The sequence below is a fragment of the Syngnathoides biaculeatus genome, chromosome 12 (genome assembly GCF_019802595.1).
Source record: "Syngnathoides biaculeatus isolate LvHL_M chromosome 12, ASM1980259v1, whole genome shotgun sequence".
In the NCBI taxonomy this organism is placed as follows: domain Eukaryota; kingdom Metazoa; phylum Chordata; class Actinopteri; order Syngnathiformes; family Syngnathidae; genus Syngnathoides; species Syngnathoides biaculeatus.
In genome coordinates this window covers 20,118,175-20,145,476 of record NC_084651.1, presented here as the reverse complement: position 1 = coordinate 20,145,476, position 27,302 = coordinate 20,118,175, and the positions used below count along the sequence as shown (strand labels likewise).

General features: G+C 41.2%; 2 long non-coding RNA genes across 3 annotated transcripts; one reads left to right on the top strand and one right to left on the bottom strand.

The window, feature by feature from the left end:
* Positions 1–381: 381 nt before the first annotated feature.
* Positions 382–26,118, top strand: LOC133510237 (uncharacterized). 2 transcript variants are annotated; one of them, XR_009797553.1, is made up of 5 exons: positions 382–552; positions 1,294–1,422; positions 18,041–18,174; positions 25,814–25,915; positions 26,000–26,118. It is a non-coding gene; the product is annotated as an uncharacterized LOC133510237 (long non-coding RNA). The 2 variants fall into 2 exon arrangements; XR_009797554.1 differs by lacking the exons at positions 382–552; positions 1,294–1,422 and adding an exon at positions 13,202–13,441.
* On the bottom strand, positions 1,298–14,536 carry LOC133510238 (uncharacterized). The gene is made up of 3 exons (XR_009797555.1): positions 14,411–14,536; positions 1,498–1,659; positions 1,298–1,409 (listed from the first exon to the last, which is right to left on the bottom strand). It is a non-coding gene; the product is annotated as an uncharacterized LOC133510238 (long non-coding RNA).
* Positions 26,119–27,302: the final 1,184 nt, after the last annotated feature.

Below are 27,302 nucleotides of genomic sequence, written 5' to 3'. Positions count from 1 at the left end.
AATTGCGGTGAACTGGTTCTTGTGTCAACTCTTAGCGAGGATCCATGTAAAACATCCCATTCAGCAGCCACACAAACCATTACAGGAAGCTGGATTGAGGATAAACCGGAGGGAAAAGCCACTCATCTTTGAGATGACCATTTGTTGTGGTATCCTGACACGGTATGGGTCTCCGTGGTGTGACGCGCCTTCATCTAAAAGCATCTTGGGGATTTTAGTCGTAAAACACACTGACAAGAGAACAAACCCAAAGCTCTGATGCTGAACTTGTATAATGACTGGTTGCATGTCATCTATAGAGACTGATGCCGTTTATGTTTGCCCTGCTTTGGTCTATGATCCTCATGCTCTATACTTCTTGATGTCTTGGAGAATACAATGTCTTACATTGTGGGAAGGGCAGAGGCTTTGGAATCTTTCCAGCTTCATTATCAGTGCCAAACAGTCGTTCCACTGAGGGTGTATCCAGATTTATGTGCACACTGACTGAAGCATAGCATGGGTGAAGAACTCACAGGTGAAAGTCAACGAATCTGAGCATGGTAGAACAAGGTGTGTGCCTGTATTTGAGTTTGTACCTACCACTGATTAAACACTGTATGTTTGTATTTTTGGAGACCTTCAAAATGAAGGCGTTTAAACAAAAATAAATACTAATGGCTCATAGGGGGCATGCAGTGACAAAAAAGAATGTAACAAGTATTTGGCACAAAAAACAAAACAATAAAGCAATGAATCAAAGATCAAAGTTACAAAAAATGAAAAACTGCTTTCCAAGATTTAAGAGGTCTTTTTCTTTGCTTTTGAGTGGTTTGAAGATATTCGAATAATTGGGAAATTGTTTTAAGTATCGTACATTTGATCATAATACACAGCATGATATATGAGCTGAAAAGACAAAAATGTGTGTTTGCAACAGTAATACTGTTATTCAGTTTTGATTTTGACTCTACTCTGTAGATTATTGTAGCAGTATGGAACTGCTCTGTAACCTACTGAGATGTGCGTCCAAAAGGAGACAAAATCTTCTTGGAGGACAACATGCATTTAATTATCTTTTCAATTATGAACTCAAAGGTCTCCCTCCAGGAACAGTATGAGACTGTAACAAAATGTCTCACACTCGTATTCATGTGCATTTCCATTACAATGCTCGGGATTACAACATCATACTTTTTCTTCAGTTCAAGTCAAAAATTTTAACGACGATTTAATTAATTTAATTAAAGATGGGTTGTCCAATGTATTCAATTGGTTAGGAGCAGTTTAATTTAACCTTATTTTGCTGCCCAGCCCTCTCGCCCGCTGCTGCTTCTGCCCAGCCACCTTCCATGTCTGCACAAAGAACCGCCACGAGCTCATCCAACAGAAAAGAACAGTCGCTCTCTGCTGGCCGTCTCTGAGTGCTCCTTGGTTGGACAGGTGAGAACTTGGTGAGAACAATGACGTGACATACGCAGTGGCTTTCCAAGCTCATGCAGTCATATAGGTGCATACCCACTAAAAGGCTAGTTCCCCTCACAACAAAGCTGGTTGTCCAAGTCAAATCCATCCATCCATTATCTGAACTGCTTATCCTCACAAGAGTTGCAGGCGTGCTGGACCCCATGCCAGCTATCTTCGGGTAGGAGGCGGGGTACACCCTGAAGTAGTTCTCTGCTAATGACAAGGCACAAACAACCAGTTGCATTCACAATCACACCTATGAGCAATTTAGAGTCTCAAATTAAACCCTGTTTTTGGGATGTGGGAGGAAACCGTAGTGCCCGGAGAAAACCAACGCAGACACTGGGAGAACATGCAAACTCTACACAGGTGGGGCAGGGATTTGAACGTCCTCAGAACTGTGAGGCAGACGCTAAAACCACTTTCACACCATGATGCCTGGTTTTAAATAATTCAAATGAAATGTTGGGCATTACTTTGGATTAGTGAAGGATGACTTTTCAAAACGTAATTTTAATAACACTGTGCTCTCCAGTTAAATAGGTTTTCCAGGAAGATAATCAGCAAAGACCAATCTTTAACAATATCAACACCAGTTTCAATAAAAAGGCACAAGTCAACACATTTCAGAGGTTTACTACAGTACTTCTGATTCAATAAATTAACAGCATTCATTTTAGGAATAGGCTGCTCAGCTGAATCTTTGCACTATGTGCTGCCCGTGCCCTTTTCCTGCCCTGTACTGCTGCAGTACAGTGCACTTGCATTAACCAACCTAATTATATTTTATTATACTTAATTTCCACTGTAAAACACCCATTTTCTGTGGCAGTGGACGAAAGAAAGCCCCATTTCTTTGTAAGATCCTCAGTGGTTTTTCTGCCTGGGTTTGAGCTCATGTTCAGTGGATAAGATGAACGAACAGCAAATGTTACTGTGTTTTGGATCAAGTCCATGTTCTGACCCAATTCTCCAGGCTACAGTGCATTCAAATGGCATGGTAAAAACATCACACTGTAACCAATGTGGCAAAGCGACTGGAGACCAAAATGAATTTTTAAAAAAAGTATGCATTCTTTCTGCATACAGTGGGTGCACTCCTTTTACTTTTCAAAAAACTAAATTCCCCAGCCTGGAGCACATGACTGTGATAGGCACTGGAATGCACCCATGCATGACCACCACATAACCCATAATCAAAGCAATGTGTTCCAAGACGCACTGTATATGTGGAAGAAAATGCGAGACAACAATTCGAGCTATTCGATTAAGACCCCACCACCAGTGTCTTCTCTGTGCTCAGCCCTTGAGAATTAAACCAAAAGTAACCAACCACCATATTCACAGGGCTTATTTACACTGCACAGTGTAATGTAGTCATGGAGGCATCATCAGGTTTAACTACTCCAAAAGAATAAAACTCCATTAGCTGGCAGTCTGACGGTGCATTGAAACAAAAAGTCCAATGTTGTCACTTTGATCTTGGCACAACACCTGCATCAAACATCTCGGAGAAATCCTTTAAAAGTCGTGTTTGTTTGGTTGCCACGGAGACTTGGGTTCTCATCATCGTGCTATCTAGTCTTTGATATTGTCCTGGAAGAGGCAACACTGAAGTTCCTAATAATGAGGAATTGCCAAAAGACATAATAGTCATGAAATTATTAAACCGAGAACATGGAAACTGAGTCATTTTTGCGTGTAAATTTTCCACTGCTGTGACTTAGGAGGCACCTGTGTTCCATCAGGATGCCATTAGAGTCTAAAATGATCACTTTCAGCATCCTGCTTCTATCTTGTGTGTGTGTGTGTGTGTGTGTGTGTGTGTGTGTGTGTGTGTGTGTGTGTGTGTGTGTGCGTGTGTGCGCGCGTGTGCATTTGCGTGTGAGTGCGTGCATGTGTCTGTGTGTGTGTGTGACCAGGCTATGTTTTGTTTTAATCAGTTTGCCTGTAATCATGATGGGCCGAGAAATGCGGGTAAAACAACTTCCTGTTTCTCATTCTGTCTTGACCTCCCTGCCCCCCCTGCATGGCCTGAGTCATAGCTGGGTAGCGGCCGTGCATGTGTGAAGATGAGGGGAAATGAGCTCACTGGTGGGCCCTCTTGGGACCAAAGCACTGTCTGTTAATTAACCACAGAATGGCCCCTTCCCAGGAGCACTCAGCACGTAGTCACATTTTAACTGATAGGTCTGTCATACAAATTTGTAAAGTTTTGCAAACCAACAACAGCGTTGTCAGAAGGATTATTGTTACAAGGGGTCTGTCTACGGAATAAGACAAAAAAACAAGCCAGTACTTGTTGGTGTCAGTAAAAATACAGTATGTCATACCATGAGGACAAAGATTTCCCATTTTATTTTCTTGAAGGCGATGACCAGACTTGAGGGAACAGCTAAGGAAGTGTTGTTGGGATGCTTCAATTAGCACGAGCTAACAGCATTGTGAGTTTTAACTTCTGTTAGCCGGCACAGAAACACATTAGCTTATATAATTGTATTTCACGTTATGTAGTGTAAGTGACATAAAGTTCCTAATTTGAATTTAACATCCTGTTGTATCCATGACTTTCTAACTTATCTGAGTTCTATCCTGGATCTGATGGCTGTACTGAGACCAAGTTGCTGTCATTTCTTTTGCAATGTGTTTGTTCCATGTGGATAGGTAGCGGCAATTTACATCTCCCCGGAGTCTGGTGGAATAATCTCCAAGATCCTTTCCTTGGATATAGAAAGGAAGTGATGATCACGACTTGGGACTATCTGCTTTGATTTGTGCAAATGGAGACCACCAGCTTGTGTTGGCCGACTGCAAAGTCTCAACTGGCAAAGTCTTCCACTCTGAGACTCAAAGCAAAATGGCTGAAGACCAGCCAAGCCTACCCACACCTGACAATCCAGTTTTATGTCCAATAAAAAAAAGCCAGCCATAGGGAGAATGCAGATTAGAAGAGTCAGGACATACCACCACTGTCTTGGCTGTGAGCAATCAAAAGCATTCAGTCGAACAAGACAAGCTAAATACTGGTTAAAATGTACTATACACTCCAATAGTTCATCTGAATGTCAGTAAATGTGGTAAAGACAATTGAATTATCTCTAGGGTGAGAAAGTGACCAAATGCGCTGCAAGAATAACATCTATCTTCTACGTTAGCCTAAGGGGAACATGTGTTTACTGTTACAGGGAAGGATCATTTCGCTCCCGTGTTCCTCATTGCTGTTCATCTTGATCGCTAAATTAACAGGCATGTAAAAGCAGATGGTGATCAAATACTCTTAAGTGCAATGACATGTTTTTAAATAAGTATTCTCTTACCACTCATATTTGTAGGAATAGCAGTCAGAGCCCATTTCCTAACTTAAATCATCATGCTTATTTTTAATGTTCTACTCTTGGAGCAGACACTTCTGTTTGTGGTGAGTCACACACAAATAAGACTGTGAGAAGTCGTAGTGTTGGGAACAAACATATCACAACTTTGCATTTCTTTTTTTTTTTTTATTTTTGATGTTTTTGCTTGTCACAGGGGAATTTAAAATTATAATTTATTCAGTAAACCCAAAATATATTCTATGATACGAAATGCAATATTTTTAGTCAATGCTGAGTACTGGTAATATATTAGGCCTGTTTATTTGTCAAATATTCTACTTTATCTGAACAAGAACCCTGTTCCTTTTAAATTACATTTGATTCAGCAATATGCATTCATTTTCAGCATTCTTGGAAGATTCTGGTTTTATGTCAACCCAAGTCACCTTTATACAGGTTTATGAATGCTCGGAACAAAGGAGGAAACTGAACGACAGTCAGATTTTTCTGAGCTTATTTTGTGGGAGAGGGGGGAGTGTTGTTTGTTTGTTTTCATTGCTCTTGCTTGCTTTTATGAATCATTGCCATGACATCAAAGCATTGTGCTGGACTCTTAAAATCGCATTTGTGCATATTTTAGTCAGCATGGGTCTCCTGCTTTACTGGCTTTTTCGCAATGTTAATCAGTGAACGCATCACATAAACAACACACTGTTTTTGATCCAAAAATCACTAACAAATATTCTTCTATAAAGCATCCAAAATTCTCTCTTTGCAGTCATCTCTTCACACAACAAACACATTTCGAAAGCTATGTGACAACCTCTGACGGGAAGCACATAAAAAAGCTTTGCATCACGGCATGTGTCATCTGTTAAAGCGGTTGACCTGGCACAATGTTGATGTAATATGGCAGTCATTATCTACTCGCAGCCCCCGCCAAGGGAGGAATACCCTCAAATGTCATGTCTGATCAGCATTGTTGAAAACCACACTGTCTACAAAAGCAGATTTGTCTCGTTTGCTGCGTGTAGCGCCACATCGACTCCAGAAACATTAATAGACGCTTTTTATGGGCCCTTAGTAAGAGTAATTGATTGAATTGTTCTGCAATCCCAGTAATCGTGGTTGTGAAAGAACTTCCACTAGAATGCAGAGATATCATTGGCCAAGACAAATGTATGCAATGGAATTTGTCAGGCCAAGTATGTCTAAATCATGATCCCAAGTCTGCATCATAAAGAATATATGACATACTTACGGTACTATAAAATGTCATCGCAGGGTTGCCGTAATCGTTCTTTCTGATTCACATTGATCATTGGAGTGCAGATGGCTTCCTTCCATGTGTGCAGCTGTCAAAACACCAGCAACCTCAAACATGTGCTCTATTTTCATTAAAACTACATGACCAGATTTTTACAGGTTTCCAGCAGCAGAACACAAGTCTTACATGAGTTTCATTTTCAAAGCTGGGCTTTCCTCTTGCTAGCAAATAGTTGCGCTAGCAAACATCCTCCGTATGCTCGATTGAGGTTGTGTTTCTCTCAGTCTATTTGGTGGCCTTGTTCACTGCTATTTTTGATGTCATTTTCTGTCAAGCAGTGTAGTGCGTCTATATGGAGATTTTTAGTTTTGTTCTGTGGTGCAACAGAGCAACTGGCCCAAAGATGTGCACCAATTCCAGTGTTTGACTACATTTGGGATTTACAATATTAATGAAGAAGACACTTGGACAAGACTTCATCTGGAGATTTATTAAGTATGCTATACTGCGATGAAGTATACAGGCAGCAATAATAACTGGTGGTGGCTAGATTAGCTACTGGTGGCTTTGCAAAATGTGCCATTCCTTTCAGTCAGGTCCATAAATAAATTCAAATCTGATACAGGAGGCATTTCAAATTGTGCAAGAGAAAAGTAAAAAGAAAATGCCCCAAGAACAAGCAGCAATTGTAGACACTTGCAGGAGAGACCTGACAGAGCATCACCAGGCATGAAATCCAGCATCTGGTGAGTTCTGTGTTTCAGACTTCAGGCTGGATGAGACTGCAAAGGATTTGCAGCAAAGTACTAAAAAGTGAAATTTTGATTTATGAATTCCTCCCATTATTTTGGTTGTCTGAATAAGTCAGAGGCATATATATACAAACATTGTTTTCCAATGCCATTCACCTTATTTGCATATAAATGCCCAAATTAAAGCTGCAAGTCTGCAGTTCAAACAGATCTTGTTTTTGATTTCAAATCCACTGTGGTGGTGTTCAGAGTCAAAAAGGGGAAAATAGTGTTTTTATGAACCTGACTACATTCATATCAATGTATGTCTTTATTCATCCATCAATGTTCCTCTATTATATGACAATTGGTATTAAAAAATAAACAGTTTCCACCTGTTGCCATTCATGCAACAGAAAAAGTCACTGATTTCTGTGAGTATATTATGTTTGTGTTCAATTAAACTTGTACAGATTCAGTTTGTGAGATGTTTACAGTTGAGTTAAAATTATTTAAAAAAAAAAAAGTGGAACGCTTGCACATGTGTTTGTATCCTGTAAGTATGTGAAAATATGGCTAATCACCTGCTATCCAGCGGGCAGGGATGGGAGCACTCAGACACATCCGGAACATACCTTTCTGTTGTGATGGGGCAAGTGATTGGACTTCTGAGGCCGCAAAACACAAACGCGGTGCACTTATAAATTAATGCAAATTGCAACCATATGAGCCAGAGGACAGACAAATAAAGAAAGAGAAAAATAGATGTCGACTGCAAGGTCTACTGCAATGAGAAGTAGTGGCCTTGTTGACAATACCTCAGCAAATTGGTTAGATTGGTTTTGTCTGCAATGTAACAAATACTTTATGTAGCTGGACATGGCCCACCCATCTTTTTTCTGTTATCCAGCTATACACATGCACTACAGAAAAAAAAACTGTTTGGGAGCTGTCTTAAAGCAGGTTAATGTGTTATGAATATAAGAGAGTGTACAGTGTACCATATATCGGTTTTGGTCCAAAAGTGTTTTAGTGCAGATCTTCAGCAGAATGTCAAGCACGTTTCTGAAGAATGCTGCAGCGGAACTTTCAGAATTTATACGGACAGAGCCAGCTCAGGACTTGAAGACAGACCATTTTGAACAACAAATGGGGCTGTACTCTTTTTCTGATTTCCAACAAAATTCACATGCGCGTACACCGTCAGTTAGAGCAAAACATGACGCAATTAGTCCTGTAAGAGATTGTCTCACAAAAGCAGTGGAAGGGGGAAGGAGAGCTTGGCCTGGTTTTGCCTTCACAATAAAAAAAAAAAAAAACTAAACCAAACCACTTCTGAGAGCCCGCTCCCATTTGTACATACAGCTAAGCTTTTGGTCTGCTTTCAATATTGTACCAGAGCAGCTGGCAAGCTACATCGCACACCTGGGTAAACAAATACTGTAGCTCCGGTTCTGTTCACTCTGGCTCGCAATGTGCAATAGCTAAACATTGTCTTTAATCTTTATCCTGTTCTGTCTCACAAGACTCATGTAAAACCACAGATCAGTCACATGCTCACTGGCACTGTCCTCCCATAGTACTGCTATGTATTTCGTATTAGCTTAAGAGGCTGACAGGGTGCCACTGCTCCTTGGGACTGGACTGGCCTCCAAGCAGAACTTGTTTGCATCGGTTCCGATGATGTCAGCCTCTGCTTTTTGCCACCTATTCACTATTCTGCCTTTCCCATCCCCCCCATGTACAGTATGACAGCCCAACAAGTAGATTAATACTGGACTCCCAACCACACACTTTTCAACACGCTCAGGCTGCCAAGAGCAGGAAATAGTCTATTAATGTCCCACCTGAAGAACATTTACATGATGTAAGCTAATTACAATGGTTCACCAGCTTATTTCATGTTACTGGAAATGGATTTTTTGTGTGTGCTGAGCTTCACTCTACTTGTTGGTGACTACACCCCTTTGCTTTGGAAAAAAAAATAAAGGTCTTAGAAAGATTAGAATAGCCTTGTTCAGTATGGACAAAGGTCAAGCTGAACCAGTGGGCTTGAGGGGCTGTAATGTAACATTGTTTTCCACTGAAATCAGGTTAAAAATTATTATATTGGCATACTTATTACAGCCTTTCAGTCATTTTTTCCAGCACTTGTAAATGGAATGGTTGTCAAAAGTAGGTGCACTCTGTACTTAAAGACGTGACTTTAAAATGAGAAGAAAAAATAAACCCCACACTTTTTGTCATATTTGCTAAAACTGTCAGTGTGAATCTGACACTAGTACATGAGTAAAATGAGTTAGGTGAAAAAAATCTTACGTCTCTCTGGCCTAGTCTTGTATCTCAAATATGATTTTTAACAAAGCACTGCCCTTATGGAAAATCAGAAACCAAAGGAATGACCGACAGCGTATCCAATCATTTGCTGTACACTTGTGGGCTCACTCAAAGTGTGGTTTTGTCACGGGGGCAGACCCCCACACCCTCGCAGTGACCTGTTACCTTGGGCTTCAGGACCTTTGTTGAAACTTTGGTGGCATATACACACCCAAAGGATAATTAAAAAAATAAAATGCCTGTCCCCTGTTTGCTAATAACTGGGCATAAGAGTAGCAAACAGAAGCAGAACAAGGTACTAGTACAAATACTTGTCTAAAGAAGACTGCAGTAAAAGTAGAAAAACTGATTCGGCTCATTTTCTTAAGTAAAAACAAAAATGTAAAGACCCTGAAATGTATTCCAGCACGAGAGTAAAAAAGAATTTTATTGTCAATTCCATGTGACACCTATTTGATGGATGGGAATTTTTGAACACTAGAAGTTTGGTGGTTTTTAGGCTGGTACAAGACGGAACATATTCACCATGAATCATTATTCGAGCAGACAACATCAAACAATTGGATTGAATAAGGCCGTGGATGGGAAATAGCTCGCTTCTCAGAATCTATTGCGTCATTGTCATGAATCCTCCCTGGTCCATCTTCCTCTACGTTGCTGCTGTCCCTTTTTTTTTTTTTTTTGACACATTATAGGAAGTCCCAAAGATCTCATTGTGGTTTTTAGGCTAGCACAAGACACAACACATTCACCATGAATCATTCTGTATGCTCACAAAATCAGACAATTCTCTTGACTACGATCATGTATGGGAAATAGCTTGCTTCTCTGAAACTGTTGCGTCATTATCGTTAATCCTCCCTGCTCCGTCATCCTCTACGTTGCTGTTGTCCCTGCTTTTTGCCCATTATCAGAAGTTCCCAAGATTTGAACCACTCAAAATTTCAACCAAGCTTGATTTTTCCTCTCTCTATTTAACATTGTGCCATCCTTCTTGGTGGTTGAAGCAAAAAAACAAAAATAAAAAAATAGCAATTTAAACCTATTTTGGAAAAAGAGTAGAAAGTATGGATATATATATTTTTTTAAAAATAAGGTGTAAAAAGATTTCAGAAAAGTAAAGAAGGAAAGTACGCAAGTTGGAAAAAAATTACTTCACTTCATGCCTTTCCACCTTTCCATTTCTGGTGAATGGAATGCCCCCCCCCCCTCAAAAAAAAAGGTTGGACTCCACCATTTTTTACAAGGTTGATCTATAAACTCACTCTTAATGGTTATATGTTAGTCTTTGGGAGAGTTTTGCATGAGAGTGAAGCGCCACTGATCCTTGCAAATGTCTTAATATTTGCATTCTCCCCTGCTGTCCTGTCGAAGTTTTAGATTCTGAACACTTTATTAAACTTATTGTACTTTATTTGTATTATATCCACCAATAGTGGCTCTACTCCCCAAGAGGGGTTGCGTCAGGAATTGCATCTGGCGTAAAAACTATGCCTAACAAATATGAGCGTTCATCTGAAATGTCACGCTGTGGCGACCCCTAACGGGACAAGGCGAAAGAAACTTACTTACTTACTATCCACAACTAGTGACTTGGGAGAAAATAACTTACAAAAACAAGTTATTCAAGCTTTCAAGGGAGATATTTCAATTAATTAAAAAAAAAAAAAAAGAAAAAAAATCTCTCTAGCCACATCTTGTACCTCTAATACGATTTTTAAGAAATCACCTTGCCCAAGCAAAAGTCAGAGCAGAGTCTGAATGATGACGAGGTGTCAGTCATTTGTATGCACTCGTAGGGGCATGCACTTCTGTAGCTTTACAGAAACTGTGCCACAGAATATGCACCTTTGGAAAATAAAATTTAAAAAATGTCCATTCCTCGTTTGCAAACAACTGGGCCGGAAGACTAGCAAGCAGAAGCAAAGCAAATGGATCTAAGGCACCTGAGAGGATTCAGCAGCAATGTGGAATAACCAACATTTATGCATGACGAGTACGTTTATCACCTTTTAATTTTTAGTTGATTGTACATTTCAAATATAAAACTTCAAACGAATGACATTTAGTTTAGCAACACTCTAGCAGCCTTGGCTACCGTTGGTTTGTTGACACCACTTATGCTAGTTTAGTATTGCTAGCAGTGATATTTTGGTGAAGCTGAATATGCGTTTTCTCTGACTTTCAAGATTTTATGTATTAAGAACAGCCATGTTGGAGAATTGAGCTGGTGTACCTTCGTGAAGGACTTGGATTTGGTCATAGAAATGAAGGATGGAGTGAGGCTACATTAAAATCTTGCTAGCACTGCAAACTCCTATTTTAATGGAGATGAGATACTCCCAAGTCCCGATAACTCAATTGGTCAAGTTTTACAGTGTCCTACCACACTCTACAGTGAAGCAATAGGAAAGTGACACCATGGTTTTATAAAGTTTAGTCGATTAATGGCTTATTCGAGCTGCAAAAATGCGCTCTAAATACAAATTTGGAGCACAGTCGATGCCCGCCGTTGCAACGTATAATGTCACCCCGTGTCAGCTCACTCGCCAGGTTACAACTGACAGGCTTCAGCACCACTGCAGCTAATGGATGCACAGTTTATCCCAGTAAGTCTATGTAAAGCAATCCCCATGGCAACCGACTCACCTTTCTCTCTTCCTTCATATGGCCTTGATGAGATCCAGACTTAGTGTGGAAGCATATTAAAGTGGCCCAACAGTGTCAGCAGGAGAGCTAAATGGAAGGTAGTGAAATCTTTTGAACCTCTGTTACATTACAAAAGTTCTAAACACATCCAGCTGAGACCAAAGTTCAGGGAAGACATAAAAGCCCTTTCCTATGTTACCTTGGAGGATGATAATAGGCGAACAGCACTAAAACTACTAAGACAGTCCACAATCAAAAGCACAGAGGAAGGACTCCCCGCACCTCTCACCACCTACTCATGATCTGTGTGTCACACAAAACTGATCTGACAGTCGTTACATCTGCTTTTTTGGGGGTGGGGGGGGGTGCTGCTGATTAAACTCCATTAACTATGGGTTAATTAGAATACAAAAGACTTAATGAGAGCAGTAATTACAGCTTGGTAGGTCACCCTGAAAGCAAAGTGATGGTTGATTGCTTATATGCATGACTTTGTGAGTGCCAGACTCTGGAGCAGACTTGTTTTACAAGAGTCCAACTTAGTGCTGACACAGACAATAAGTCAGCTACAATGGAGAGGAGCGACAATGCAGAGCGAGCGAACACTTTTGTGCAAATGCGCCTTTAGCTATGTGTTGGCTGTACAGCCTCCTCTGTGGCACTTTAACCACACACACGATAAATACGAGCTCGTGGTGAGGCCTTGGTGCCCCAGGAATGCTCACATGTGGCCTGGTGGCTCTCACCACCATTGACGAGGGAGTTAGGTGGCTTTTGGTCAGCAGGATTCCTGGTGGACAGCTACATGACGCCGTGGTTGTCCATTCCAGCTTCCTTTCTAGTGCAAGATTCTCACTGAAGTGTGTTATTTGTTTACTCCACGCACTCACAAAGCAACCAATCACACACATTGTTTACAGGCTGACAGATCTTACTAAAGGAGAAATATGCACCGAAATAGCAGCATCTGAAACAACATGGAATAACATAGCAGACGGAAAAATTTCTCAGATAAATTATAACTGTGTGAATGTCTATGTATATTTATTTATATAACAATAAAACAGCCTCTGCAAGGCCAAAGTTAACTCAGATAAAACTATCTTGGCACACAAAGGAGGATTTGGAAATTAAAAGAACAAGCATGGAAGTTTAGGAATTTGAGTCCAATGCCAAGTAAAATACCAGATAACATCAGTGTTCCATGGACTAGAAATTTATTAACTTAAACTTAAAATAGCACAGAAGTCATAATGGGCAGTGACTGATGCATATTGCTGTAATCTGCACACTCTCTTCAGTTTATCTACTGATACTTTAACATTACTCAACCAGAATCCTCATTATTTCCTCTTGTTACGGGCATAACCTGGGACAGCTATTTGGTGAAAACGTGTGGCCCTGATGTGTACACCTTGAGCGGGAAGAACAATATGTATCTATGTTCTATTGTACATAGAGCAGAGACAGCAGGCTAATGTTGGAACATTAACTCTGAGGAGTACAAAAAAATGAGTTTTTGGAGTATGGAACATGCTATTTTTTGGTACAGTAACAGTTTTTATGTCAAGGTGTTTATCTTTGGTAACAGATTTGGAACCAGGAAGCACACTAATTCTTTGCAGCTCATGCAAATGGATCGCCTACAATGAGTTCTGTTTGTCAAACATTTCTCCATGACCAAGCACGCTGGGGTGGTAAGTTTATATGAAAACCTGCACACACATTTACATGGTTTTTTTAAACATTTATTTATAATTTTGTACCATAATGGGGCTTTTAGCCCATGAAAAATTCTGGAAAACAATCATTTTGAACTGGCTTCAAAAAATAAAGTGCTTGCGTGTAACATGACAATTGCCTATATCGGTCAATCCCACACCCTACTATTACTCTGTTCTATCAAAGTTTCACTGTATGTCCTGCTAGGTATGGTGTGACCAAAGATCCATGCTTGGCCAGCTGAAAGTACCTCTATCAATAGCATATATGCTTGGAGGTCCAGCATTCATTTTTGTTGCTAAAGGACAAAAAAATAAAGCTTCCCATTTTAAAGAGCATTTTCCTTACTCTCATGTGCTCAAAGTCTCTAAATGAACAAGCCAAACAAAGCTTTCAATTCACCCTGACTCAGATTCGAAGATACTGACAAAAACATAAGCTAAAACAGGACCAAAGGTATCCAAGTCACACTGGAGTCACAGAATAACATGTTGCTTTGCAATACATCTCATACGTAACTCGAAGAATCAGGCACTGCACAACTAAGTGCAGTTATTCTTCTAGGTTTTTACACTTTTTGTACAATTATATATTTAAAAGTTTATGTTTTGGGAAAGACTTTTTCGTTCGTAAATATGCCCCAGTGCACACTGCAAGGTCCATAAAGGTGTGCTTGGAAAATCTTGTACAAAGGTCTACCCAGGTTATTATTAGTATAAGTATCTGTAATATTGTTTCTATGGTCAGTTAACGTGAAATCTCAAATAAGTGTCCACCCATTCTTGAGCTCCAGATATTTTTCTGCCGAGCGACCCGAAATGAAGACATTTGAAATTTCTTGAGCTTATCTACGTCACAAGCAAAGCTCTCAGCTTTCCCTTTTCACTCTCAAGCTAATGCTGTCAACATAACAAGCACATGTGCTCTCACAACTTGTCACGAACCTCCGGTGCGGGGCTGAACCCAAACGCAGGACTCCGGCACCACAGCATTATGTCCAGTGGGTTTTTTTGCAGGAGTTTCCGCACACAGTAACACAGTGCAACTCGCTAACTCAGGGCACAAAGAACGCAATGAACTGGTGAATGCCAGTGAACAAAACTCCAAGTTGAATACACCATCTAATTACAGTCCCAATGTGAAACGGCTGTGAGCGTTGACAGGTGTCACCAGCCAGGGCAGTGGCCACGACCCTCTTGGCTGTAGTCCAGCCTGGCTCGTGACACAAGTGGGTCTTCTACACGAAAGTAGCCAATCAGAGGAAAGAGGGCAGTCTTAGCTAAATATGGACATAATGGATACATAATTGGGTCAAACAGAAGTAGGTGTCAGTGGGGCTTTTTCTTGGCACTAATATGGTAAAACCAAAGTGCTTTGTTTGTATTTCATGTAACTGACACTTTTTACTGATCCCATGTTAGAGAGTCACTCTATGGCAGTACAAATACCCAAAATACAGGAATTTTAATGATTATCTAGCTGTGTTTTTACTTCCTCTTAACGTAATAGCGTCGAATTGTGTCTTTTGCTGCAGGCTCTCCAACAAAAGAAATAGAAAAACACAAACTGATTAATGGTGCAGTGTTTAAAACATCCATTATTATAATACCGCTCCCATGGGCAGATAAAAATCAAATAATGATGCCAAATTATTGATGTGGATCCATTAGTCATAATGGAAGGGTAATAGAGGTTTTCAACTTGTAAAGTGTTTTCCTTAAATGGCTGTGCTGAATCAGAAATTGTTAAAGCCTGGCATGAATTCACACACCCGGACTAAAATGTGAAACGCTTTGACAGTAGTTCATAAAACTAAAAAAAAAAAAACAGTCACCAAAAAGATTCAATTGAGCCACTTATGTTGTGGTCAAACCACTAAAATCTCAACCAAATGTTAATAGCTTTACGAAGGAGAGTGCATAAATCATGAGACCATGTAAGAGTTTCCCTTCCACACATCTGTCATTGGAGACTAATCTGTTGTCTCCCATAACTTCATGGTTGACGAGGGTCATTCGCCTCAGGCACCATCAGAGACTCTATCCCCTTGGTGGACAGATGTAGTGACATAAGGGGGTAGTGGTGGGGGTCCCGGATGCCCCCTCTCCACTGCGCTGACCTCTCTCTCTCTTCCAGAGTCTGAGAAAGGGTCTTGAGGTTGAGGGGGTCCTGGGGACTGGACACATTGCAGCATTAATTAGACACTCAGTTACCACGGAGCCTAATGTTTGGCCTCCCCCTTTTTGAGGTTAACTCCTTCCTGACAAGCAGGGAAAGTAATGAGGCCTCTGTGGCTCGTTTGCCCACAGACAGCTCTGCTGTGTCCTCTCGCTGATAGACTGCTGCTAAGTGCTTCATTCCCACATTGCTGTACATTCAGATCACATACACAGGAGGAGGAGGAGGAGGTAGGTATGACTAGGTTGGTGACAGACAGAGATACTTCACCCCATGAAAGGCTTTTGCGGGTCATTTTTTGCAAACAAAGGGACTCTTTCAGTGCATTATTTATCAGTGACCGACAACCTCGCCACACCCAACACTCGAATTGACTGTGGGGTCCAAGAAAGAAGAAGAAAGCGAGAGTGCGCTGTCAGGATATCCCTCTAGGTTGACAGCAGAACAAACAGTAAAATGAGAGAGAGAAAGAGAGAGAGAGAGAGAGAGAGAGAGAGAGAGAAGAGAGAGAGAGAGAGAGAGAGATAGAGAGAGAGAGAGAGAGAGAGAGAGAGAGAGAGAGAGGAGAGAGAGAGAGAGAGAGAGAGGAGAAGGAAGCCTACCTCTGTCGGACCGAAGGTGGGCTGCTTGCAGATGTCCTTCAGTGTGTGAAAGATTACTTCCCCTTATGTTTGCCAGGTCTGGTTTCAAAAGCACTTTTGGCAAGAACTATAATCAGAAGTTGTCTCTGCCCATTGCTTAAGTAATCGAACTCAGTTGACAGCAGTAATCTGATAGGAGAGGACTTGGAATATTGAGACTCGTGTTTCATTTGATTACTTCATAGCCTACAGGATCAGTGAGATAGAAAGGCAAGCGCAGCATGAGATCATGACCCTGAATTTCTAAACAATAACCATCTGCAGTGATCCATGTTGAGCTCCCACTTTTCCTCATTCGTTTCATCCTGGTTTTCTGCCCTTCTCGTCCCTGAGATCATATGTTGCTATCCACCTACACATGGTCCGTGCACACACACACACACACACACCTGGAACTGCCCTCCTGCTAAGGTATCCAACCATCCATGTACTAAAAATATGTCATGACATGTATGTTGTTGAAAATAGATTACTTCAGCCTTAGGCACATATCACTATAACACCTGTGGTAAAGATGAGTCTCTCTGACATGAATGCCTAGAAGAAGCATATACTTACTTGTCTTTCCCTTTACAACATTCTTTAATTTAGCAGCTATCTATGTATAATCATCTTGGTTTCAGTGATTCCACTGCCATTATTGGTTTAATGATGATAATTACCATTGTTGAGAGTATAGCTCTACATTTTATACTCTCAAATTAGACATTTCAAAGGAAAGAAGAGTAGAATCAAACATCCATAGATGTTAATTATTGCTGAGAAAAGGCCATTTGCCGTTAATTTGTTCTTTGTCGCTTGATCCACACAGGATGGACTGTGAAGAACAATGACCTATATGTTATTTTTTACATTTACAATCATATTCAGATGTTGAATCTGTATTGGATTAGAGCGGGGATGTTAAACATATGGCCCGCAGGCCACTTTTGGCTCATCAGGAAGTTGAATCCAGCCTGTAGGCATTGTTCTGTTCAACAGACAAGTTTGACAATGTTTATACGTATATAGTCTTATTTTGAGCAGGACAGTGGCGCAGCTGGGAGGCAGTTCTCACAGTTCTGAGGTCCAGGTTTCAATTCCAGCCTCACCTGTGTGGAGTTTGTATGTTCTCCCTGTGCCTGCGTGGGTTTTCTCCGGGCACTCCGGTTTCCTCCCACATTCCAAAAACATGCATTAATTGGAGACTCTAAATAGGCCCTAGGTGTGATTGTGAGTGTGACTGTTGTCTGTCTCCATGTGCCCTGCGATTGGCTGGCAACCAGTTCAGGGTGTACGCCCCCTCCTTGCCTGATGACAGCTGGGATAGGCTCCAGCACTCCTGAGACCCTTGTGAGGATGGATGGATGGATGGATACTCTTATTTTGAAACTCACGCTTTTAGTTTGAAAGGAACACAGTGTGGTGAGTTCCGTGATGAGAAAAAAGATTGGCAATGTGGAAGCGGCTAATCAGAAAAATGACCAAATGGAAGAGTTGGAAATTAGTTTGAATTAAAACTAAGTAAAATGTCCAAAAAAAAAAAAGTTTCTCATAAATCAGTGAGAAAGTGTGCATTAGCTGGACTATAAACCCAAAAGGTGAAGCTACAGTACATGCCAGTTTTAGATGGTTCCATTGTGTGTTTCCCTAAAAAGTAAAAACTTCCTTTCTATCAGGAAAATCCTTCCATTGTTTTCATTGCTCTTAACTTCCATGAAAAAAAGGTCATTGAGTTTCTTCAAACTGCTACTGATGGTAACATCCTCTTTGTAGGGAGTAATTTTGGCACATCTAAATCACACCTGTCGCTGATTAAGATTCAATGGAATTTTATCATCTTGAGGTTTGGCAAGATGGATTAGGAAGATTGCAAGGCTCCATATATGCCAATACAGCTGTTTCAAGGGGTAAGATTTTTCTTTTCTTTTTTTTTATTTAGCTGTTGATTTTGCAAATAAGTGGAAATTAAACAAGACCAATTACTATAGCAACAGCAAATAAAGAATGGTTCAGTTCCTAATCCAATTGGATGACCACCGTATTTAAAGTGTTTTGTGAATTTGACACACCATAGAGAGGAGTTGTGTTAATAATACTGTGAAATTTTAATGCGTAAAAAAATCACAAAGTATACAAATGAGACTTCAAAATACTGAAAAATCAAGCAGTTGTTGCTGCTCAGGGTGTAATACACTGAAACTATTCTCAACTTTCAAATGTCACTCAAATATTTTCATATGTCAAGCATTTTTCTTTGTCCACACATTCCCAAAATTTTTGAAAAAAAATAATTAATACAACCAAAACTGGGATTAAACTATTAAACTCACAGGTGACCAAGAGCAACATCAGTCTTTGCTGGTGCATAAAATGTGGGAGAGTCACTTGAAGGCAAACCCTTGTCTAAAATAACAGAGCCTTCGAGTGACCTCCAAAAGCTTTCCATTGACCTTTGGCTGAACAGGATGACTGACCTGTAAAGGATACGGGGACTGGCTGCCTCTTACCTTGGCTTGGCCCAATGTTTATGCTTGGAGGAGCGTGTCAGGATGAGAGTGTCCCACTCAGATTCTTTGAGAGACTGAGAGGTGCACCCTGCCCCTTGGCAAGTTGTGAATGTCAAGTGTAGATGGACTTTTGAACAATGCAACAACAGCAGTGCTCATGAAAAATGTCCCCGGTTACTGGCCCCAGAGAGATTGCGCACATAAAGTTTCCAGACAAATCAATATCACTACTCTGCGCATATGTATCAGCACCTTTTGCGTCATTGTGTATCTTTATGTTTAACATTATACCGATTTCAGTGTTCCTTTGTTTATGGTAGAACACTGAACAATAACTGGTGTCAAGTTTCTCTCCTGGGCTGTGGCTCTCAAAACCCATGTCCACTGCAAAATGAGCCCCATGGTGTTAATTACACCCTCGAATCGGTCCCTGACCACCCCGCACCCCACCCCCTGTGAGCACAGGTGCTGGGATGGAGTGCAAATCTCTCATTCTATGCACTCAGAAAGAGAAGAGATAAACTTAAGACATATTTGTTTGGAATGTAATCTTACAGATCTTATGCAAAATTAACAATGTCTCTGCTTTGTGGTCCACAAAAAAATAAATAAATAAAAGAAGCCCTTCATCAGAAATAACATTAACCAAAGAATACAGCTAGTTAGTTAGTTGGATGTCATTATTCTGCATGTCGCACATTTTACTGTGAACATAGAAGCTGAAAGTTTGTCCAAATTGTCTAGGGATTTTATGAATACTTTTAGTTAGTTAGTTAGTTAGTTAGTTAGTTAGTTAGTTAGTTAGTAGTTAGTTAGTTAGTTAGTTAGTTAGTTAGTTAGTTAGTTAGTTAGTTAGTTAGTTAGTTAGTTAGTTAGTTAGTTAGTTGTCATGTTGTGCTTGGCATTTGCCTGGGTGGCCCCATATGTATTATGCATGTTGAACCCCTTTCAACCAGTGACCCTGAACGGAATATGCTGCAGAAAATAGATGGCATTATGCCCAAATATTCATCCCTCCTTTAAGAAAATAGGACCTAAAGAGGAAGCCGAGTCACAGACTGGCTAGCACGGCCTAAAGATGCATGGCACTGAAGTAATGAAATCCCTAATGATTTTAAAATCCCCTTTTTCACTTCCAAATATTTTATGTTTCCAAGGAAAGAAGTACGTTCTCGTCACCTTAGCTTAGCGCGCTTAAATTCTTAGTTTCCTTAGCAATGAGAAGTGCGAAACTACATGTTGCGGTCCTGGTTAGTTCCAGAGGTAGGAGAAATTATGGGAGTGATTGCAGAGAATGTTGAATCCTGCTGTTAGCCTTCATGTAGTAGCTGTGGACAACATTCATGTGAACACTATTGAAAATGAGAGAACGCGGTCAAAACTGACCCCTTAAATGGTGGCCATGCCCTTTAACCCCTCCACCATCCTGTCACAGGAGCACACTTCTAGACACACAAAGAAAACATACTTCTTAGACTCATTATGATTGGTAATTTCCTCTTCATCAATCCATGCCACAATGTCCCTTCTGACTTGCATTTTATTAGGTTTTGTCCTAAATTTAATCCACACACAAATTGTTCGAGGTCACGGACACTTCCCTTATATTACACTATGCAGTTGATTTATAATTAAGGGTTGTGTTAGCTTCAAATAAAGTGAGAATAGCCCAAATATATGATGCTCAATTCCTCATGCTTCTCATTTAGCCTAGCTGGAAGTTACGTTCTTCTGCATTAGCTAAAGTGGCCTTGCTGTTTCGGGTCAGAACAGCACCTTTTACTTTGGACAGCACTTGACTAGCACTGAAAACAACAACAAAAAATAGATTTTTAACTAGGAATAGGGGCAAATGTTTCAAATAATGTGTGATGTGTGTTCAGACACAGTCTTAAAGTTAGCACAAAACAATTTGAAAGGGAAAAGTTGTTTTGGTCTCCCACACCCTTCTCTCATTTGTCTGAACCAAACCCACCCCAAAGAGGGGAAAAAAAATATACTCAAGTGTGCGGGGATTTTTTTTTTTTTAAAACCCTTCTCTTGCATTCATGTGCTTGTTTTTTGCAAGTGGAAAAGCAGCACGCTTTTCGGAATCCAGTCAGCCCACGCACTCTGTCAGGACACTTGATTCCAATTAGATATTTTTCTTTGCTCTCTTGTTCTGGCCTGTCTGGGCCTCCTGCTTTTATCCCTTCCTCTGCCCTCCCTGTTGCACTCTCACCACTACTCTCCCCTTCCTCACTTGCGTCCTCCTTCTCGGCAACAGATTGCATTATGCCATTTTCTGATTACTTTGCTTTCTTGTCCAGATTAAAATCATGCGGTCAGTGTTAAACTCGAGTATACGACACATTGGGGCTGTGACAAAACTATTAAATATGTCTCTGACAATGAGTCCTTTATAGTGCATAAAGCACGTTAATATTAACCTACGGATCCTTTGATTACAGTGTGAGGGCAGTCTCATGCTGTCACTGTCCTCCCACACATTCACTAATGATAGCCTTGCCACTGCATGTATACATTACACTTCACCCACAGTACATTGGCCACATGTAATTCCTCATCCAAATTACTGTGATTAAAACATTCCAACAATCTTTCATATGTTGTTTCTTGCTTTGTATGCGGTTGTCTTTGGTCTAAGCTTTCTTTTAATTCTCCAAACAAAGGTTATTAGTCTCACAGATTTTGTGCCCCTGCCTTCAGACAATAGTTCTGATGTAGACAAAATTCAACAAGAGTCTATTTTGCACACAGTAAGTGTATCTCTCTTTCGGGATGAATAACCGAAAAGCTCAAGTTTTCTCTTCTTCCAGGCTTCAACCGATGATTTAAGGGGCATCGGTCTTAAACCTAAATGCTTCCAAGCAGGGGGTTCCTCTACAGCATCCAGTCCGTCACTCCACAAGTGAGGCCTCAAGTTTCCACGAGCAAAGCTATTGTGTGTGTGTCAGCAGCATTTATCATGTAGATGTACAACTTCGGAAAATTCTTTTTTTTACAGTTTGTAATTTCATGAGGAGCCACCATAAAAGTCAAAAACATAATTTAGTATGTTCACGATTGTGAATGTCATTTTGTCTGGGTTTTGAGATTGAGACGGTGCAATTGAGTTTGTTATTGAGCTGGCTAGCTGGTGTTTCATTGGATGTAATTGCCTGATGGTGAGCTAAATGGAATTTAATTGTAAAGGGTGAACTTTAGTGTCACTTGTGGTCACACACCATCAATTAAGGCCTATGGATAGGATTTTTCTGCAGATGGGCCAGCTTCCGTAACGAGCTCAGTTTAGAACTGATTCTCAAGGGACAGATTAGTACCAAGAATTGCATATGGAGGATGGTATCTTCATGCCAGCTTGCTTCACCAAATAAATGACTTATTGCTCACTTGGGCTGAGCCCTTCGACCCAGGGAGAGGATATATGGGTGAGAACACAGCCCATGGTCAAGGAGAAAATGTATTCACTTATAGTCATAATACAAATAGTCATCAGATTGCCTCCAAAATCAAAGCATGTCCTCAACTTTATCCGGAAGATAAGAATCAATGTTGTGCATGGACTGGATGAAGATGGCAGATTGACTTCTATTATGTTGTTTCCAGATGACCACATTTGGCCATGGATTCCAAACGCTCAAAAACAAACTTTTCATAATTGGCAGATAAATCAATTCCAATTGGGGAAACAATCCATCTTAAATAAGAACAAATGAGAAACTCATGTCATGCAAGTTGACCCGCATGAAAGAAGACAGCAAACAAATGAAGTAACAAGAAAAATCCTCACAAAAAATTATGATTAAGCAGCACCTCCAGCCAGTTCCCATTTAAGAGTTGTAAATGAAATCCCTGCATACTATTCAATACTTCAGTAGCGCTCAAGTCTATTTCCCTGCTGATTTTTAAATAATAATCCCCTTATATTTTTGGACAAAATTATTGTTACTCATCCAGAAAGAAAGGGGGCGGGGCAGGCTCAAAATGGTCACTGAACTAACTTGAAGCTGACAAGACAGGAATTTGCTAAAATGCATATTGACAAGCCACAAAGCCTCTTGGAGACTGTCTTTTGCCCAGATAAGATGAGACCAGAGATGTTTGGCAAGTCACATCAGGTCTATGTTTACAGATGTAAAACTGAAACATACAAAGAAATGAACATTGTACCTACTGTGAAAGCTAGAGGAAGCTTGGTGATGTTTAAGGGCTGCTTTGCATCTTCTTGCACTCAGTGTCTGGAACTTGCGCAGGGTACAATTATATCTTAAGAATCACGTATTAAGCCATTCCGCAGACCAAAATTTTCTAGCAAGCTTGGTTTCCGCTGCAGGTCTGCATTGGTCCTCCACCAGGTTAAAGACCCCCCGAAAAACACAGAAGAATGGCGAAAATAGTAGCATTGATTAACGTGTAGTTGGGCAAAGTTGGGACCACACAGAGTAATCATTCACAGCTCTTCAAGGGCAAAAGCACGCATGCATGAAAGTTGGCCACTGGAGAAGAAGCTCAGCCTTGCCCCCCCACCCTATCCCCCACCCTTTCTTTCCTCTTTAAAAGCACTCACTCTCCTTGAGTGTCTCCAGAGTGGGACAGATGCAACAAGGCAAGCCGACCTTCTTCGAAGGGTCAAGGGAAAACACAAGGATGGTTGGCGAGAGAGTTGTTGACCTTAGTGGAGGTATGCATCACTCAGTGAAGATGATGGCACCGTGGTGCACTAACGCAGGCCCAAACATGTAAGAAATACCCTCAAACAGGACAGCGGGGGCGAAATGAATGAATAAGTGTTGCCCTTGGATGTCTGCATTTCACAAGATAGCCAAAGACAAGTGTGCTCTGTCCAAGGCTAGGGGACATTTCTACATCCTCTGGACGCTGTCTGTCAGTTCTGTAGGAGATATTGTTCGTGGCTCTTACAGTATCGAATACAGCGATGGGGCCGTTCAACTTTACAAGGGCCACATTATCCATCTGCCTCAATCTCCACCTCTGCCGTCTTTACTGTTCCGTCTCCATATCCAACACCCACTAAAATCACTGTATAAATTCAGATTATGGAAGAATTATTCTAGTCTGTCTAGCAATTAAATGCTCTTATGTGTGGCTTTCCAAGGCAGCCAGCCAAACTCCCATCGGCACCAGTCCCAGTCAGATCTAATTCTACAAGCGTCTGTGGTAATGTCTTTGTCTGTGGTAACGTGTTTTTATCAGAAGGGAATGTGTCACTGAGGATTGAAATATCCCCTTCCTCTCACGCTTCCTGAATCCCTCAGCACAACAACTGAGGGAAGGAGGATTTATTTCCCACTTATAGCTCCAAACAAGATGATGCCATCTCAAAGTCATCAGACATTTCTGAGACACTCATTTCTTTTTATTTAATTCTCAAGTTTTATTACCCACTGACATGAAACATTAAATTTGCCATCCCTGCTGGAAAAGGCAGTGAGTGATGAGGTTGCTTGAAGCAGCAAAAATCCATTAATATAACATAGATACATGTTTATTTTGGAGAGGAGTGACATTGAACACATTACAAAGCCCCAGATTTTATTTCTAGGAGACATCACATCAGAGCCATCGTCACTACGCTCAGCCACAAAGATCGCTGAGAGCCCACGCTTGCAACGTGCGTGAATGTACACGAATGCACAAAAACACATCGTGGCCCTGAGATGGGAGCCACTCACTGTGGCAGAACTTGGCGTCCTGCCAGAAGAGAGTGTGGAGCCTGGCCACCAAAGTGTAAAAAACACTTTAAACAAATTCTTTGACATATTTAACACAGCAGCTGAGGTCTCCCAAACTCTGTTGAACCAGTTGGGGTCAGTGTGCAGAGGGCTGATTTAGCATGGGGGGCTGTGGGATTAAGCCATTACCTTAACCACAGGAAGTGGGTGAAATGTGATACCTGACCATTTCCCTGAACCTCCTGCTGAGCGGTTCATGGAGCATTTTTTGGTTTGTTTTTGTTTTAATTTTACAAACCCTATTTTTCAGTGTTCCAATATTTTTAGCGATTTTGTGTATTCAAGTGCGTCACGGGTCTTTCTTTGTCCATAGTTTGAATCAAAAATCAGAATGTTATACAAAATTGAAGCCCCAACAGCAGACACACGATTAGGTAGCGTTCCACTCGATTTAATAAAAGAATAAAACATACAAGTGGAAAGGGGAGCTAAAAGTGTACGTAACATGCGAGCAGAAGAAGTAAACATACAAACCATGGGAAGCGTTGATAAAAAGGTCAGCGTGAAACAAGCACCAATAATATTGTTCTAAATCAAATAGGTGGCCGGATCCACAGCAGCAGTATGACGCCAATGAAAAATAAAAACAAGGATTCTAACCCGCACCAAATTATGAGTGATTCAGGTCTTGGGTCAGACACAAAAGATAGGATAAGGACTCAAGCCAATTGTAATATACACACACATATGAACAGCGAGGAACAATGGAAGCGAGAAATTCTATACGATAATCCAATCCCCTCCTTCTGCTTCTGCTGCACCTAAATGACCTACTGATCATCATTGCCACCAGATGGGCAACAGGAGGCCCCGCCCATCAGTACTGTGAAGCCAACGCTTTACAGTTGTGTCACCGTACCACCCACAACTAAAAAAAATGTCTTAATTTTAATAACCTCAAGATGCAAAAAACAATTAATAACTGCTTTCCTGGGTAATTTGCATTACTTTTATTGTTACTCAAAATGGAGGATTTGGGGAATAATGCGTTGTTGGCATCACTCGAGAGTCACTGATGGAGGAGTGGTACACCATCCTTTGGTATGCGCAGCGTAGGATTGATTCCCACTCAGTGATGGTGTCGATTTGTGCCCTGTGAATGACTGGTGACCTTTTCAGGGTGTTGTCTGCCTTTCACCCAAAGTAAGCTGGTATAGGCTCTGACACTCCCGCAACCCTTGTGAGCATAAGCGGCTTGGAAAACCTGCAGTACGGTTGTTGGAGCTTGGGTGGCACTTTGTGCCCTCTCACACACCTCTCCCCCCAACCCTTTCTCTTTCCAGCACTTCGTCCTTGTTACCACCTACATTTAACCCTGTCTGACCTTGGAAATCCTCGCCCATGCATTGAAGTTCTCCTGCAGTATAACGGCTTCCCAGTTACAAGTAAGCTATTTAATTCCTTGTCAACTTTCTGACCTCCATGTTTTCCTTGTCCTCAGTGTTCCCTCCACGTTTCTCGCCAATTAGATTTCAGCTACCAAGCAAGCCGCCAGTCCTTGTCACTGCCTCCCACATGTGCTCAACCAAAGAACCACAACCAATGGACCATCTCCCTTTCCCTTTTTCAATAAACTTTTCTTCACTACCTCTCAGTCTCCGCCTGTTCTTGGGTCCAAGCTAATTCAACTCATGACAGACGCTGGCCATTATGGACCCAGGAACCCCGAAGGCGTTGTAACATGCACTCACCCTTGAAGGTCCCCGTATCCTGAGACAGGACAATGCCCTCAAAAAAATAATGGAATGCTTACGTTGCCTCACTCAAAAAGTGTCCCTCCTGTCTTTAAAAATGCAATCCAACCTTCCCCTCATAAGTAATCCCATAAAAAGTACCTCATGTGCCTCCACCCGAGCCCTACCCTGGGGACCTAGGGTGCATGTAGTCAATTCTACTTTAATTGCTTTCTAGTTTTTAATCTACATCCGTACCTGTTACTCCACCAGAAAGTCCATGGTCACATTTTCCACTAACCTCCTTCGTAGCAAAGTAGCTAAATTGTCTGCTGTGTTATGTCAGAAGTCGTCCTCAGTATTCCACTCATTCGATTCCTTTTCTGCCAAACTAAAGAAGGTCTTTGATCACCCCATTCTGGCCAGAGGAGCTACCCGATGCCTCCTTATGTTCACACAGGGCATAGTAGAGGTTGACCTCATAGTGGGGACCTCAGACACAGGGGCAGGGGCCGTCCTCTCGGAGTGGAACCCCAGGTCCTAGAAACTTCATCTGGGACCTGTAACACTTTTGAAATGGTCTACCACAAGGCATTCAAAGGACTTCATGACAAAGATGTCGGGGCAACAGGCCTGTAGTCATTCAGACCCTTTATTGCAGGTTTCTCAGGGACAGGAATGATAGTGGAGGATTTGAAACAGGATGGTACTTCAGACAGATCCAGAGATATATTGACGATCTGTGTGAAGACTGGATCAAGCTGGTCTGAGCAGAGTTTGAGGCAGGATAGGGACACAAGGTCTGGGCCTTCCCCTTTGTTTAGGTTTTATTGTTTGAAGATTCGTCTCACATTCTGTTTGGGGATGGTAGACATAGAAGTCAATGGTTTGATGGTGGTCAGTGGTGCGTTTGGGTGGGTGTTGGGTGTGAAAGTGTCCTTTTCAAATCCCCTATGGTATAGCAGTGGTCTAAAATTTTATTTTCACTGGTAGGACAGTTGATGTGTATTTAGGGAGTACATGGTTAAGTTTAGCTCTGTTAAACTCCCCAAGAATAATAAGTGGTGAGTCTGGATGTGTTTTTTCCATTTTGTTTACT